Here is a 10,990-nt window from a genome sequence, read left to right on the forward strand (position 1 = left end):
TAAATACGTCAAAAAAATGTAAATTAAAATTAACAATTTTCTTCTTAATACCGACCCTATGCTTTTAATAGTAATTGTACCTATAGATTTTGAGCCGATGATTTGTATTCAGCATTCAAAATTGCTCCAAGAATTTTCAACAAATTCTTTTGAATTGATTGTAAAAAAGAAAAATGAGTCAATTCATTAACATCAGACATACTTCATACATGTTTAAAGTATTAGTTATAGGAGTTTAAAATATCGCGAAAAATAAGTAAAAGGTGTATTTTTGGGTCAGAAGGGACCCAAGAACATATAAATTAAGTGAGAATTAGATCAAAGAAACTTTTTAAAAACACCTTAAATCAGAAATGTCATTTTAAATTACATAATAACTAACCTCTGCTTATTTATTGGCTATGGGCCAGTATTATATAATTTCAACCCTCTGTTGTTAAAAAATAAATGTTGAATTGGAGGACAAACATATGTTTTCATCCCACCAAATAGGATCGAACCAGGCTCATAATATTTTCAGGGTCTTATGAATCATACTAATGCTATTACGTTGGCTATAATTGATTGAAGTGTAAGATTACACGATTTCATGTTTACATAAATTTATCTGAGTTTTAACTTTTATTTCATGTTGTTATTAATAGTTGCGATCATATATAAATAAGTTTATATAAAATAATAAAAGTCATGATAAATTATAAAATACCATTTTCTTTTATTACTTAAAAATCTATAGAGACTATAGTTTCGAAGATGTTTTATAAAAATGTTAAAATCATAGAACAATTCTTATTAATAACCAAATGGCAAAATGGCCAATACAAAAACTTTAAGTGGTATTCAATGACCCCATTACAATTTGTATGAAATATCTTTCCCCTAATTTGCGTTAGTATTATTTCTCTGTAATGGCAACTATTTTCATTGAATACTCTTTTAAGCTTTTTAACGATTTTAAGACATAAAATATAATATATTTTATATTATAAATAAAAACTATCCGCTATAATAAGTATTTATAACCATGGTAATAGCAAAATTTAAGACTAAAACATCACGAATGACGAACTGTCACAACCGGATAAAAAGCTTCAACAAACAAGTTACAATGAACTAAAGGCGAAATTTTACTAACGTATTTTGAAACTGTCCTCTTTATATTAAAATCTAAAATAACGAATAGTCGCGTATAAGGTATATTGTGAATCCCATTAGAAATACCGCAAAACATAAATGACTGTTATGCCCATCGTCTATACAGATGGAAATAAATGTTAGTCATTAATGGAATACACAATGAAACCGCAAGTGGTTATTCCAGAACTTTCTTGAGTAGCCAATCAACAATATTACTTGCAGAAGTAAATGATGTGGTTTAAGCAATGCATTTGTTTATATAGTTTTCAACTCAAGAATTTAATTTATAATCATAACAATATGTATTTTTTAATTTATAGTATTATCAAATTACGCAGTCTTGTTTAATAGCGTGAAACATATTAAGTCATCCGTTGATTTCGGATTTATTAATATTTGTTTGATTATTAATGATTATAAAATTTAATTGCAATATCTTCCGGTAATTCTTGGTCCCTTGACACTGAACACATCTTAGCTTAAAACTTCAATAATTTTTAAATTTAAAATTCATGCCGTTTTTGAATTTCAGGCGCTTTTTAAATATTGTTCGATTTAAATATCTTAAAGTTCCCTCTTTCCGTTTTAAGCTAATATTTAAAAAGTGATATAGGACCGTTTCTCTCCGGGGTTCTTAGCGGGGCGACTCCGGCTGGGAAGGATTGCCTTTTTTTGTGTTATGATCTCCTCTTATGAGATTGTTACATGTCGTACATCGACCAAACTACTCGTTATAATCATCTGTTATAATAAAAAAAAAAAAGAAAAAGATAAGTTAGTTAAACCGTAGGATAAGAATTTATTTTTTTAAAGACACAAAATTTACTACAACTAATATGACATCAATTATACAAAAAATAAAATATAAACATAAATAAAGTGAATGACTAGCGAAATTTTACACCATTAAACAAGATAGATCAAACGAAATTAATTTGATGATACTTTTAATTAAAAAATATATATTGTTATGATTATCAATTAAATATTTGAGTTAAAAACTGTACACATATTTATTAAATAAACAACATTATTTACTTCTGAAAAAAATAATAGTCATTGATTATTCAAGTTAGGTTTGAAATAACCACTTGCGGCTTCATTGTGTATTTCATTAACGACTAGCATTTATTTTAATCTGTATAAAAGAATATGACCGCTTGACTGTAATTCATTCATTAATTGTTTAGATTTTTATTGTTTCCAAACCTACCCTTTTTTGTAGACTGTATTTATATATCTTTTGTAATAATATAATTTATATATTATTAATAATATACTTAATATTATACAAAATATAATAGTTTTTGTTCCAAAGTACCATTTATTATTGTTTTATGGAATGACTAATCATTTTAGGGTCTATTGAAATTAGTTTGAATACAGAAAAAATACTTTATTAATAATGTTGTACTGTCCATGAAACTTCATTGGGTTTCCTTTTACACAGCATACTTATGACTAGTGAAGCACATTTTTTTTTATAATATAAATATATAAACTAAATAAAAAATATATAATATAAATAAACAGCATACTTTTTTATTTAAATTGTCGCATTATAAAAATGTCTGCATTATGTGCTAGAGTTATAAATTATTAGTTTTTTTCTTTATTATTTGTTCTTTCTCCCCTTTCACATTTTTTCTATCTTTTTACCGTTCTTTTAATTTGTTTTATTTTTCCATTATTTCAATTCTACAATTTTTCTCTCTTTTACACTTTTAACACTTTCTCGATTACACATGAAAGTAAATTTAAGTTAAAGTATAGAATATGAAAATCGTATAAACATTTCAATTATATTAAAAAAACATAAATATACATAAAACCCAATATGGTCCTCCACATTTACAATCTATTAATATAAAAAAAAATACTCTAACACTTGTTTACAAAGATTAAAATAAAATAAATGAGTATATTAGGCTAAAAGTTAAAAGTAAGAAATATTTGATAAGTATAAAATTGCATGGATATATAAAATGTGATGGTGGATGATTCCCAGGGAGTTCAGAATTATCCCTTCTGTCATTTTCGGCACGTACTTAATATCAACACTAAGTTCCTCCATGAAGCTACTTGTTGTGCTTGGTTTAGTTCCACGAGCTGCGAACCTGGCTTCTCACGTTGAAGTCTCTTTCCCTGAAGCTCTCACGGAATTAGTTCAGAATACAAGTATAGAAACAACGTGTTAATTACACTAATACTTATAGTACAAGACCCCAAGAGGAGAAAAAATGCAGTTATCCCGCCCCAATTTTTGATTACTTTAATGAAAACTATGTATAATTAATAGTAAAAATTGATGAGTCTGCCAAGTATAGGTAGGGGCAATAAAAAATGGCGGCTGTTTCTAAGCGATAAAAAAAAAAAATTTCATTCGGAGCTCTATATCTCAAAAAGTAAGAACACAAGAAAACCTAAGAGATCGTCATTTAAAGAACAGTAAATTTGCTAAAATATGAACCCTAATAGAATTATTTACGTTAAATATTTTTCGAGATATAGCTTTTAAAAAGGAACGTTTCAGAAAAATGTTGTATGGGACGTACTGAAAGATCAGTAGTTAGTGAATTTATTTTGAAAAATTTATATCTCAAAAACCATTTGATGTACAGATGTCTATTAGCACTCAAATTAAAGCTAGTTTAATGAGCTATAAAGTAGCTTATGATATTTATCTTCATAGGAGTAACAGTTTACATGAAATTAGCTAAAATAAATTGATTTATAGTTGTTCGGACAAATTTTCATTTGCCAAATTTATATTCATATGTGAATATCATAAAAAATACTACCCCTACGAAGATAAGTGTCATAAACTGCTTTATAGAAAATTAAATTTCCTTTATTTTGAGTGTTGGGAGACATATGTGCGTCTTACGGATCTAGAGATATATTTTTTCAAAAATCCAACATTTTATCGGAACAACTAGAAATTAACATTTTGTGAGTTTATTTTGTCAAACATCATAAAAACTACTACTCCTACAATGATAAACATAATTAACTATTTTGTAGTAAAGTTAACTAGATTTAATTTGAGCGCTAGCAGACGTACAGATGTCCAATGGTTTCTGAAATGTTTTTCATTAAACAATTTATATTAGAAAATATCATGAATACTACTATTCCTACGAAGGTAAAAGCCATAAAGCTCTTTATAGTCCATTAAACTACCTTTAATATGAGTGCTAATAGACATCTGTGCGTCACATAGTTCCTGAGATATAGATTTCTCAAAATAAATTAACTAACTATTAATCTTTCAGTAGATTTTTAAAAAATTTTGCTTTTTAAAAAGCTCTATATCGAGAACTATTGGACGTAAATAGCTCTTTTGGGGCTAATATTTCAGAAAATTTACTCTTCTTTCAATAATTTTCTCTTAGATTTTCTAGTGTCGGTGTTAGTTTTTAAGATATAGAGGTCCGAATGAAAAATTAATGTTTTTTTAAGGTTTTGAAACAGCAGTCACTTTTTATCCCCCCTACCTATACTTGGCATACTCATCAATTTAGACTATTAATTATACCTAGTTTTCATTAAAGTAATCAAAAATTGGGGTGAGATAACTGCCTTTTTTTCTTCCCGGCTCTTGTACTATTATGTTTTTTTCATAACAGGGAGGACTATTAGTGATATCACAGGAGTTAAAAAGTACTAAAGTACAAGTTACTATTGTACACGTCATTGTCATTGTATTAAGTTAAATGTACAAGACTAATAGTATTAGTTTGTACTTTATTATGAAACAGGGCCCAGCTATTTAAAAGAAAAAAAAAATTAATTGGACGTACAGATTGCCTGCCAGTACCCAATTTAAAGCTAGTTGAATGGACTGTAAATCAGTTTATTACGTTTATCTTCATAGGAGTAGTAGTATTCATGATATTTACCAAAATAATTTCACGTTTCATTGCTAGACTTTAATGAAATCATTTACGAAATGGCTAATATAAAATTCATGAAAGTACGTACCTCTTGTTGGTGTTTAAACATTTTATTTATTTTTTCAAATTTCAAATGAACTAATAGTTTTAACTAATATTTAGTTATTTATTTCAGTTGATAACACAAAATTGTTGAGAAAATTCTCCTATCTGAAGGACCCCTTATCTTGCAAATCCTTGGACTTCCTGTAGGTTAATGAAATCCCAAGCCATCTTTAGTAACTTCTTGTCAAAATGACTTCCTTATTAAGGTTCCGAAATCCTTTGTGGGTACAGGTTGTAGGTTCGTTCATGCATATTTGTGTCCACGCATAAATAACGTAAGTAGGTCAGCCTATTTCGATAAGAATATTTTTCGCCCACTGCAAAACAAGCTCTGCAAACACAGTGGGCTTTGAACAATTCTGCGATTGACACTTTCACTATTGAAGCAATCAAAAAGGTTGAATTCATGACGATATGTCTGCCAGAATCTTCAGGCCCCTGACCTTATGTGAAAATATCGTGGCGCCAACGCGAATTTCAGTTTTAGCAAGAGCCTTATGATTGCTTATCTGGTTTATTTATTTGTATGCCAAGATAAACCCCATTTTTATAATAATAAGTCAATCCCTATTTTTTTATAATGTTTGAGCCATATCATGTTTTAAAAAATAGTTAAAATATGTGTATTGAATATAGATTTATAAATGTTTAGACTTTCAAAAAATTAAAAATTAGGTGTTTAATAAGGGATACAAATTGTTGTTAGTTGAATAATAATGGTTAGTGTTTACGTTGAAAGAATTTCCATAATTTTAAATTTAAATAAAATAAATCTTCAAATGCATGTGAAGATATCTTTATAAAAATATATTTTATTTATATTTTCTGTTACTTTATGGTATTATTTTAAGTTTTTTTTTCTCTTTTTGCGTAGCGTCTATTGTCACCATATCATCGTAAACCTCTCAACTAGAGATTTAATCAACATGGGGCGCCACGGAGCCGAAACCATCACATGGCAATAAATTATCTAGTTTTTCTAAGTATTGACTACATGTTATAGTTTTCATAAATATTCTTTTCATAAATATGAGTTTTCCTAAGTATTAATCCTTAAACCAGTTTTGTTTTAAAATTTTCTATTACGTTTTTTTTTTTTTTTTTCGTTAAAGGTATTTCTTTGATTCCCTTTTATTTTGTAAAAGTATTTCATTTATGTTGTTTTGTGTCAACAGAAATAGAAGCATATATTAGGTTTCTTTTATTTCTTTTTGCCTAATATACCTTATTAACTTTAATTGTAATTAATATTATTATTTTCCTAATACGAGCTTAATTCTTTGAACTTTATTCATAATGCAATATTATTTTTCTTATTTGAGCTTTAATCAAGAGGTTTTATATACAGTTAGAAATTTATTTCAAAGACTCATAATGTTTTAAGGTCAGCACCAGCTAGACATTGATTGCATTCTACTTATACAACTGCTAATTCTTAACGGATAAGAATTATATTATTTTGAAGAAACATTCTCTACATAGTTAAAAAAAAAATAGTTTACACTGCTATGTAAAAAATAATTAGGTATGGTCAATAAAATTACCAAAATAGTAAAATAAAACTATTTATTGTAAACCAAAGTTTAGCCCCCTTCGCAGGGCTTAGTGAGGACTAAATGAAAAAACAAGATACAAACATTTTTAAATTAACAGAACATTAAAATAAAAAAAATTTCAAAATAATTGTTATGTTTAGATAATAATTAATAGGAAAAAAGGGTCCCTACTTCTCGGGAGGGGAAAGATTTTTTATAATATATAGATATTATATAAAAAAATTCAATTGAAAAACTCCTATGTAAAAAATGATAACTGAAAAAAAATGAAAATGTTTATAATGCTAAAATGCTTGTTAATTAAAATGATTTACCTTCAACGAGCAGTCACTTAATCTACCTTACTACCCAATTCAACTGAATTTGTACTAAATTCACTAAAATATACAAATTCTTAAAAAAGAAAATAGTTTTACAAAATCCAATTATTTCAAAAACTTCGATTCACAATAAATAAGGCTATTATTGATAAATTGAATATTAATTTTCATAACACTTAATAATTTGTAGGATATATGGCCTTTCTAGTTCAACAGTGTAACATTTCGAAATATGGTTATTTTGAGGTATGGACCCCTAAGCAATAAGAGTAAGACTTGTATAGTAAAACACAAAATCATGATACAACATAAATATAGTAAAACATATATCATAAATTTCAAAGAAAAAAATGTATTTCGAGATATTAAAGTTACATCTCTCTATTATAGGGACGTGACGGCCGTGCGGGTTGGGGCGCAGGTCCCAGTGAGCTCGGTTCGGAACGTTGTGGGTTCGATTCCCACCTGGGGTAGTTTAGCATTCATTTTTCGGCGGTCTCGAACAATGAATCTTGACACCTTTGTTAATACGCGGCGACAACTGAGGTGGCCACCAAGGATTGGCAAAAAGGAGGACCACTAGGCCACTTGCCGGACTTGTTCTCCCCACCAAATACCAGTTCCAGTACTCTCTATTATACTCTTATTACAAAAATTACATGCATATCTCAAAATAACCATTTTTTTCAGATGTTACACTGTTAAAGTGGGATAAAGATGTATATATAAGTCGAACGTTTCAGTAAAACAAAATATTATAATTTTTAGCCTTTTTGGGACTGACGTATAAAAGACCGTAAGTCAAAGATATTTTGTTATATTTATGGAAAATAAAATAATCTAACTACATCGTGTGGGAAAACAGTAGATAAGTCAATCAAAAGAATATTATGTTTCACTATTCGTCGTTATTTTTTTGTTGAATAAAAATTAATAAAATCTTGTTTTATATGTTATTCAATTTTGTTCAATTTGGTTTTCTAGCAACCTGAAGATGGTTGATAATCCCGAAACGTCGTTGTGTATGTGAAATAAATTGGTATATTTAAACAAGGCAGATTTTGTCATTCAATAGTGTCTTTCTCATTTCGGCACCGCTAATAGATGCTTTAAATAGGTACATTTATTATTAATATTATGAATTTATATTATAAATGAAATTATTTTCATAATTACGAATAAAAAATCTTGATGTGTATCGATGTTTTTTTTTATCTCATTTCGGCCACTAAGGACAACATGAATATCAATGGTTAGGCTTCTTGGGGAGTCTTGATTTTCTTTCTTTTTCCCATTTTTTTTCCTCTTCCAATATTGGTGAGATTTTTCAATTTTTACCTATACGTATCTCTCTAGGCAGTCGGTTTCTGAGATTTTAAGTCCCTTTAATTCCCCTCTTATTTGCTTCGTGTATCCTCCCATGTTTTTGTAGCTAACTTTTTTTTTTTTAAGATCTTCTTATTTAATCTTTCCTCCTTCATTCTCTTCATGTCCCCATAGAACATCAGCCTTCTGATTCTCATCTCGGTTTCCAGATATTTATGTTTCTGTAAATCTCTTCGTTAGATCTTAGCCTGTAACCTTATTGTGTTTTCCTGGGCCCATAGATTTTTCTTAAGATCCTCCTTTCTATTTTAGCAGTTTTTACAAGTTGGGTAAGCGATCGATCGATGTTATTATATCATTCAACAAAAATCAAAACAAGCAACGAAACGTCTTACTTGTTTATTGGTTATATTTTTTATTGGACGTAACAAAAAATTGTGTGAAACAATTTATGGTATTATTGTAAATAGTTGATAATAGCAATAATATTTTTTAAAAATGTTGCATATCATGTAAATAGACTGTACTTCATTCCCTGATTTGCACAAACAAATCATGAGGTCATGGAAAACACTGGATAATGGTTGCATCGATGGATATTATTTAATGGAAATATTAAAATAAAAAAAATAATATGATAAGTATATTCATTATTACAAAACTAGAGTGATTTTAATTTGTACTATTTATTTTTAAAATAAATAATACTGGATACAAAATAGATACCTGTATACTTTCAGAAGTCATATTGAATTGATTGTTCTTGAACTCCAAAATTATTTGTATTTTTTTCATTATTACCTGCAAATTTTATCTCTCTTTATTTTATAATCTTATAGAACAAAATATGTATACACATTTAATTTTTTAAGAATTCGTGGAAAAATCCATTTATACTCTTCAAGTTTTGTTTTTAATTTTGAGCTGTCCAAAGCCCATTTCCAAGAATGTTTTATTAGTTCTAATTTTTTTTTAAATATCTTTATTGAAATTTACAACTGTATATTATATAATACATTGATTAAATTTGATCTTAGTTAAAATGGAGTGTTACAGGCGTGTAGAGCAACTACCCATTGGTAGCACTCTAATGGGAAGTTCTAATTTAAGGAAGAAGATAAAGACGTAAGTTTTTCAGATACCAAAGTAGAAATATTTAAGAAGATTTTTTACTACATTATTCGTAAACGGTAGTGATTTTAATTAATTAAAGTAATTACCTACCCATTTAATTTTGCGATTTAATCTGCAATACATCATGTAAAAATATAATTAAAGCTTAAGTTATTTAACATATAAAACATATTGATAGTAGAATGAGAAACTTTGGTAAAGTCTATTTGGTAGAGCAATCGGGACAGCGGACTCCTCTACATCTCTGATTGGAATATTGTGCAATTTATTCCTTTCGTTTTCCTTCAAGAGCGCGTTGAAATAGATTACATCCGTAATCTTGATTTGGCTTGACAAGAGTTTTTTGTGGTTCCTTTACAATATGGCGAATTAGACAAAAGTATAAGCTTTTCTCGGACTACTATCAATCTGTAGAAAAAAAAAATTAGAAATTGTATGATTTTACTGCTGATCATAAATTCTATTCATATTTTTTCTAATAGTAGCCTATATTGCAAAATATTGAACAATTAGTGGCTTTTAATTGTTTGAATATTCAAAATCACTATAAGTGTGAATGTAATTACTTCTTATTATCCTTAAAGGTTTTTATTGCATTACAATAACATTATTTAATGTGGAAGAAATTCAGTCACATAAATATGGATGATGGACGATCAAAGAATCACATGTCTTAAACTCATACACATTACAGTCGACAGACAATGAAGGGGTCTCTTCAATGATATAAATTGTTGGGAATCATTGGTAAGTGAAAAAAAAAAGGTTTTTTTTTTTACAGCTTATGCTTAGCGGTGTTGGCAATCTTTAGTACGAGAGCAATGCATAACTTCTCATTTCATGATTAATGGCTGATCCCCTGAAATGTACGATAGAAGGGTGATAAAATTGATGATTCAATAAAATAATATAGGTTGTGTTTTACGAGTTGTTGTAGATGATACTATCTTGAAGGAATTATTGCTACAGTTTAAAAATATTCTAGTACCTGTAAATACAGTTTATTACGACAATTTTCTGATTTATTCTATTATTACAACCCCCTTCTGAATGTAATTTTTGTTTTCTATAGTTTTGTTTTTGGACAAGAAGTTGTGATTTGAGAAAATATGACATATTTTTTATATTTTATCACAGTGAGTACTTCAAAATGTTTTAGTCTTTCCTTTTTCTTCTACTAAAAAATAAATAAAATTATCCTGCGTTAATATCGTAAGCTCAATATAATAAAACGTTATCTATCATGCTTAGTTCAAAGTAAGCCATGTGATGAAGTGATCACATAAATTTTTCGTTCATATTTTACGTTATTGTCATGCAGGGACAAAATTGGTTCTATACGTCTTTCTGTCGGTCTACAGTCAAAATTTTATTCGAGCATGATCAATCAAACTGTTAATCCTATTTATATGAAACTTTATAATTTGTAAGAGTTGGTATCCAGTTGGCCTAGTATAGATTTTATTAGATTTCGTTATCTACTTTCGCTTTCGCTTCGCACATCAGAATTAATGAA

The 10,990-nt window shown here is 28.0% G+C and overlaps 1 protein-coding gene across 1 annotated transcript in view; it reads left to right on the forward strand.

Moving 5' to 3' along the window:
* Positions 1 to 10,990, forward strand: part of LOC106680673 (very long chain fatty acid elongase AAEL008004) — a gene marked incomplete at its 3' end in the record, with an annotated part of 207,714 nt that overhangs the window by 1,056 nt on the left and 195,668 nt on the right.

The sequence above is a fragment of the Halyomorpha halys genome, unplaced genomic scaffold (genome assembly GCF_000696795.3).
Source record: "Halyomorpha halys isolate HHAL.00 unplaced genomic scaffold, Hhal_1.1 Scaffold276.1, whole genome shotgun sequence".
Lineage (NCBI taxonomy): Eukaryota > Metazoa > Arthropoda > Insecta > Hemiptera > Pentatomidae > Halyomorpha > Halyomorpha halys.